We start from the raw sequence: 7,703 nt of genomic DNA on the forward strand, positions 1-7,703 counted from the left end.
CCTGTGGCTCTGGGGTCTCTGCGCCTTCAGGTCCGCAGGCGACATCAGGAGGTGTGTGGGAGCCTCCAGGCTGGAGCGAAGGCCAGAGCCAGCCCCCGGGGTTGGTTAATCATCACGGGGCTGGCGCCTCCTGGGTCTCGGGGCCACTGCTCTCAGCCTGGCGACGTGTTCCCAGGGCCTTGAGACTTCCCCAGCTAGCCATTGGCGGAAGGGAACAGGGGCCCCCGAAACTCTGCGCGTCCCTGGGAAGAGCTCCGTCCCTGCCCACAGCCCGCCATCCTCAGGGCCGCAGTCTGTGCTGCGGCCGTCGGTGGCATCTCGTGGCGCCCTTTCCCCTGTCGGAGTCGTCTGCACAGGAAGGCCTGGACCCCTGTCACCCGGCCTCCCCGTGGGCCTTGGCTCGCTGCCACCTGACCCCGCCTTCCATCAATTCCAGCTTTGCTATCCTTCCCCTGCACCCTTTGGGATCGCGGCCAGCCTTGGGCCAGATCCCTGTATCTTCAGTCGCCTCTCTGGAAAGGTCCCTTGACGGTTTTGCTGCTGAGGCCGCTGCCTTTATATTCCCTTCAAGGGAGCAGCTGCTTACCCTCCACCCTGGCCCTGGAGGTGGGGTAGCGCCCTCTACTGCCCTCAGGGCAACTCCAGACCGCCCGCTCTTTTCCCCGTAAAATTCGCGGGTCCTCCGACCCCCTATCCCTTCTTGCTGCTGCCCTTTACGGATAACAGAGTCGCCAACCCTGTCACTTCCCCAGGAGGGGATCGCCTTCCCCCGGCGCTTTCTTCCGCACTGTGCTCATCAGAATTCTTGCTGAGGTCCACAGATGCCACGTCTCCCCCTCCATCCCCTCCCCTCCCCCAGCAATCGGTGCCCGACTTCCCCTCTCCCCATCACGCCTGGCACTGAATTGTGCTGCTGGGCCGCCTGTCACCGCCTCAGTGGCAAACGTTCTACACTCAGACCACCTCCACCTCCTTTCTGACTCGCTTGACTATACTGCCTTCAAGAATTCTTTGACGCTCTGTTGACATTTTGTTTTCCCCTAGGCTTCAAGGGCCCTAGACTCCTGGATAGAATTTGGATAGGTCCCAAGCTGGGGCGAAGTTTGGGAGTGTAGATGTGGGACAGGTGTCGGGGCAGAGTGGTGGTTGGAGATGGTGGAGATGCAGCAAAGAGCTTAAGGAAGGGGTCGGGGAAGGTGTGCTCACCTCGCCATGAGGTCAGGATCTGCTTGCCTGAAATCAAGGGAGAAAAAGTGTCCAACGCAACCCGATTAAATGTAGGCCCAGCTCAAGCTGTAATTCATGCATGAGGCATTCGCAGACTCTGCCAGTCTCCTGGGCGTTTTTAATGCACTCAGCCTCATGCATTTATGAATTATCTGACGCATGTCAGGTGCCGTGCTGGGCACGGACAAAGCAAAATGCGATGTGGTTCCTGCCATCAGGGTGACTAAACATCTAGCAGAAATAGCAGGTCAAAGTCATTAATGTTACCGTAGAGTTTCGTGTTGGGGTCATGAAAGGAGAGAGAAGGTCATCTACATCTGACAGGAAGGTCAGGGAGGGCTGCTGGAAGAGAGGATTTAGGGGAGTGTGGGGGGAAATAGACGTGTAATTCACGGACCAAGCCTCCAATGCTTGCCAGGCTCACCCCTCACTCAGGGAAACTGCGCCCCATCCATGGCCCTGTTGCTGCAAAGATCAGTGTCACAGTCCCCACCCTGCCCCCAGTCCCTCCCCAGTCCAAATCAGCCCTAGGAAGTCAGCATCCTTCCACAGAGCCTGGTTCAGAAAGGCCAACCAGACAGTGGTTCTCAAGAGCTGGATTGATAAACATAGAGAGATGGGGTGAGCCGAGGGGTCAGGAGCTCTAAAGGTAGCAAGAGACTGAGGCTGGGCAATGACAGCCCAGCCCTGTGAGAGCTGCGGTGAGGCTGAGGGAGCGGCAGGTAGCAGGGATGGAGCGGCTGTGCAGACAGCAGCGGGGATGCCACAGGAGAGACCCAGAGCCTGGGGAGACACGTGGAGGGGGTGGGACCTGTCATCCCCCCTTTCTGTTCCAGCTTCAGCCCCCTCCCCCATGTATCTTTACACAAAATTCCGTTTTCTTAAGCCTCAAAATGACCTAACAAATACACTTCCAAGAATAGACCCAAAGAAAAGTTTTATGTATGTACATAAGGAAACACGTAAAATGATGTTCATGGGAAAAAACCCATCAACAAAGGGGTAAATAACTAATTGTGATATATTTATGTGTTGGACTAAGATTCTGAAGTCAAAAGAGTGAATATGTTTTCTAGAGATAGATAGGTAGATGAATGATTGATAGATGATAGACAGATGATAGATAAATATAAATATGTATGTACATATGTATATATGTTGACAAGGATAGATATGTATATATGTGTATATGTATGTATGTATATACATATATGTATATATATGTATATATACATATATGTGTATATATGTATACATGTATATATATACATATGTCTATATATTGACAAGGATAGATCTTAAACTCTAATGGCAAATTTTAAAATCACATTTAAGATATACATAATACCATTTCTCTATATTTGAAATAACAGGAGTCCATGTTACTTGCTCCAGTTATGTATATCTATATGGAACTGTAATAAAAATTAATTTGAAGATTCTAATCTAAATTTGACATAATACTATGGCCATACCACCCTGCATGTGCCTGATCTTGTCTAAATTCAACATAATTGCCTCCAAAGATAATGGAATAATTTGGGGAAGCAAAATATTTATTAACTTTATAAGGTTTAAGTAATTTTAGGATTTAATAAGAATTAAAAGCAGCCAACAGTCAAATTCTTTTATGTTAATTCTTGTAGGTTTAATATTTTTAAACCTAAGAAAATGAACCAGAAACAGAATCCAACAACACATTAAAATGATCATGCACCATGACCAAGTGGAATTTATCCCAGGGACGCAAGGATTCTTTAATACATGCAAATCAATGTGATACACCAGTTAACAAACTGAAGAATAAACACCATATGATCATCCCAATAGATGCAGAAAAAGCTTTCAACAAAATTCAACACCCATTTATGATAAAAATTCTCCAGAAAGTGGGACAGAAAGAGAAAAACAAATATCATGTAATATCGCCTATATGTGGAATCTGGAAAAATGGTACAGATGAACTCACTGGCAAAGCAGAAATAGAGTCACAGATGTAGAGAACAAACTTATGGTTACCAAGGGGGGAAGGGAGGGGTGGGATGAATTGGGAGATGGGGATTGACATATATACACTATTGATACTATGTATAAAACAGATAACTAATGAGAACCTACTGTATAACACAGGGAACTCTACTCAGTGCTCTGTGGTGACCTAAATGGGAAGAAAATCCAAAAAAGAGGGGATATCTGATATCTGATATCTGAATCTGATATCTGATTCACTTTGCTGTACAGCAGAAACTAACACAACATTGTAAAGCAACTAGACTCCAATTAAAAAAATAAACTACAAAAAAAAAAAACAAAGAGGGGTGCAGCTAGGCAGAGAAGTCTGATGATATCATACCAGGAGACTGTGAAAGGGTTTTGGCACGAATAACTTTCAACAGTAAGTGTAATTTGGGACTTCCCTGGTGGCACAGTGGTTAAGAATCCACCTGCCAATGCAGGGGACACGGGTTCGAGCCCTGGTCTGTGAAGATCCCACGTGCCACAGAGCAACTGAGCCCGTGCGCCACAACTATTGAGCCCGCAAGCCACAACTACTGAGCCCGCCTGCCACAACTACTGAGCCCACGAGCCACAACTATTGAGCCCGCCTGCCACAACTACTGAGCCCATGTGCCACAACTACTGAGCCCACGAGCCACAACTACTGAGCCCGTGCACAGCAGCAGCAATGACCAATGCAGCCCTTTTTAAAATTAATTAATTTTAAAAAGTGTAATTTGAGGAGGGTCGGGAAAGGGATCCATGCTGGAAGTGTAGGGGGAGCAGAGTGTACATTCCCAGCCCCAGCTGCCTGCCATGCCTTCCAACCCTTCACCTCCTCTCACATCAGCAGTGCCCAGAAATGGGGGCAAGAGGGCCCCCAGCCTCAGCCCCATACTTTAGAAGGACTGCTCTGCCTCCCTGCAGCCAAGCTCCTTGCCACCAGCTAAGAGCCCAAGGGGCCGGGGGCCATGTTCCCCATGTGGACCACATAGTCGGGGACCTGGGGCCCTGGAACCATCTACCCTGCAGCCTCAAGCCGGCACCAGCATCTCCGCCTATCTCTGCACCCACCCCCCGCCCCGGCCCCAGCCATCCTCTAGAGGGCTGAGTGGGTTTCTACGTGCGTACCTGAGGCTGGACAGACTTGGAGGTGAAGCCGGGATAACCACACATTGAAGCCAGCTCGTCCCGCAGGAGGGAGCCAGAGGTGAGGAGAGAAGGCACCAGGTTCAAAGCCAGGGGCACAGAGGCTGGGCGTCTTTGCAGGTCGGCATTCTGGCACTTAAAACTGAAGAATCTGAGGGCTGAATTCCAGCCTGACATTCCACATCATCCTGACATGCTGTATTCGTCAAGGGAGGAAGATGAGATATGTCTTCTATAGCAGTGTCTAGCTGGGATTATTATTTTAAATATTGGACACATGTGGACCTCCATCTGTACATGTGGGGGGCAGCCTGACCTCGTCTCCGCCTCTGTCCTCTGTCACTGACCTTCCCCCAGTCTAGTCCCCGCGACGATCAGTCCTAACGACTCATGGGTTTATTCATTTCCCCTTTATTCTATATCATTATGTCTACACTTATCGTTTCCTCCTTAAAGCATTAAATGGTGATATTCTCAACTAACTTTTTATAATGAAATATTGGGATTTGTGATACTTGCCCTTTGTTTACATATCTGAAGAGGCAAAATGGTGATGTCCTTTTGTCATTAACTCACTGATTTGGCATCTGTGTTCTTTCCTATTTTTCCAATCTCCTATCCAGCCACCCTGGACTCTTGTTGCTTCCTGGTCCTAAAACCACCACGATCCTGTTTAAATAGGGACCTCAGTCTTAGCTTAATTAATTCGGAAGCACCAGGACACAGTGACACGCAGTCACCTCCTGCCTGGGTATCAGGTTTGCAGTTTTATTTGCAGTGACTGAGTCTGGTCAGCAGATGGCAATGAACATCTTGCGAGGAAAAAAAGAAATTATTTAGGTTGAGTTAAAAATAAAGAGAAGGGAGAGAAAGAAAACAGGACATATGCAGAAGCAGTAGCAGACGGAGACCAAATCCCGTCTACCTTGCAGGACGCGGAAGCGCACTCATTATAGGACCTGCTCGGGGTCCCAGCCCCAAGTCCCTTGTTTCCTGCAGCCCCTGCCTCTCTTTCTAGCTCACGCCTCTTAGTCATTACTCAGGAGAAGTTGTTTACAGGAGATGTTACATTCACAGCACATACAGACTGGGGGTTTCTGAGAAAGGGAGATGAAGGTACGGGTGGCACGGAAGGTTGCCCCCGATTCTCAGCCCCAGGAAGGGCTGGGCTCTGCCCCGTGAGGAGGGTTCCCTCTGACCAGCTCCCATCTGTGGCTGCTTTGCTGGTCCTTCCCTGCTGCTCTGTATGCATCCAGCATCCCAGTCCGGCTCCAGGCTCCAGAAAGAGGCCCTGCCCCAGGCAGCACCGGGTGACAGGAGACAGCTAATTTAACCTGTGTGTCCTCATCTCTCCGGCGGTTGCCATGGCAACCCCCAAGGCTCCTCAGGCTTTCTCATTGACTGACCACGCCTGGAAAAACCATTCTGAAATTGACAGTGCTATGTTTGAGGGAAATTTAATGAAAGAACAGGTTGACCTAGTTTTAATGCTACACAATGAAATGGCAGGGACGTGAGGTGTTACTGAAAAGGAAAAGATAGCGGGTACCAGAAAGATGCGGAAGGCTACGGAGGCAAAGATCTCATCCCGCGTTATTGCCTCATCTTCCAAGGAGACAGAGCTCAACACAAAAATTAGAGCACATGTCTCCCAAACAGTGGGGACGTTTCAGGAAAGGCATAAATATGGAATTCTTTTTCCATGCTTTAAGGAAAGTATGAACTTAAAATGATCTTACTTCCCCAAAGAGGAAAACAAAACAAAGCAAGGTGTATTCCCCTGTACTGGAAATTGTAATGGAAAATATGGGGAAAGCATCCCTGGCCATTGAGATTTAAGTTTACCTCTTCTGCTCATACTGATGCATTCAGTTTCCAGAGGCTCTTGTGGCAGGTATCCCTGGCAGCCCTGTCTCCTGGTACTCTGGCCATCCCTTCCCTTCAGTGTGGCCAGACTTACTGATCTGCTTCTGATGATTGGAATGCGGTAAACATGATGGCCTGTCACTTCTGAAGTGAGGATAAAGAGACTGTGGGTTCTGCCTCGGGTGCTCTCTGTGGGCTGGGCTCACTAACTGCCTTGTCATTAGGACACACGGGCAGCGTATGGAGATGCCACATGGCAAGGAACTGAGGTCCGCCAGCAGCCATGACAGTGGATATTCTAGACCTGGTGGAGCCTTGAGGTGGCAGCAGCCTCAGCTTCACTGCAACCTCTGCAACTGGAGTCCTGCCCCACAGAAACTGTGAGATGATGAATGTTTGTGGTTCCTGGCAGCTAAGTTTGGGGGGATTTGGTTACACCGCAATCGATAACAAATACAGCCACTCATTTGCTCTCTTGCTTCCATGGTTGGGACTGGGATTGTGATACAGTTGACTTTTCAACAACTCAGGGGTTAGGGACGCTGACCCTCCGGGGAGTCGAAGAGCAGCGTGTAATTTTACGGGCAGCCCTGTGTATCTACGGTTCTGCAGCCATGGATTCAACCAGCCGGGGATCGTGTAGTACTGTAGTATGTCTTTAGTGAAAAACAGTCCACTTATAAGGGTCAAAAGTATATGCTTTTAGAATTTTATCCCAAGCGTCACCACTTGTAGCTGGATAATCTTGGGCAGGCTACCTGACCTCTCTGGGCCTCAGTTTCCTTATCCGCAAAATGGCTTAATATCTGTAAAGGGCTTAGAACATACCCAGCTCATAGAAATGCTTAATAAACAAATTATTATCATTACTGACATTTCTATATAACTAATTTTTTCTAAATTTTAATCTATAGTTTGTCTTCAGTGCTGATTTCCCCCAAAATGTAACTTAAAAAACTAGCAATTTCAGAGCATCATAGACCTATTATGAAACTGCACTTGTAACTATGTGGCTTGCAAAGGTGTTGTGATCCCTGTACCTCTGAAAACTCTGTGAATTCTGTCCTAAAGCCTCATATAGAAGATCTAAGCATCACTGCCTATGTCCAGAGAAGGGCAGAAGCTAGATGGCCAGGAGGACATGTGAATATCAGGTAGAGATTTTGTGAACAGTCCATAACTTTTGAGAATAAGCTAATCGATATGTCTTGGGTAGATGAGAACTGAAAACGCGTGGGAGTTGAAAGACTTTTCACTTTGGATTTTCTCCTGAAGGTCATGGGTGCGCCAGAGACTTTTAAACCTGAAAGACTTTGAAAGGCACTGGGTTGCTTGAAAGGAAACAAGAAAGTGATGAAAGGATGGACAAAAGGAGAGGGAGAAAAAAAGAAAAAACTAATGGGAGGGCAAGCACTTCACCTCGCTAGCACCGTCGCCATCAACGATTGCCACCATCACCTGCA

Source organism: Stenella coeruleoalba (genome assembly GCF_951394435.1).
Source record: "Stenella coeruleoalba genome assembly, chromosome: 2".
Lineage (NCBI taxonomy): Eukaryota > Metazoa > Chordata > Mammalia > Artiodactyla > Delphinidae > Stenella > Stenella coeruleoalba.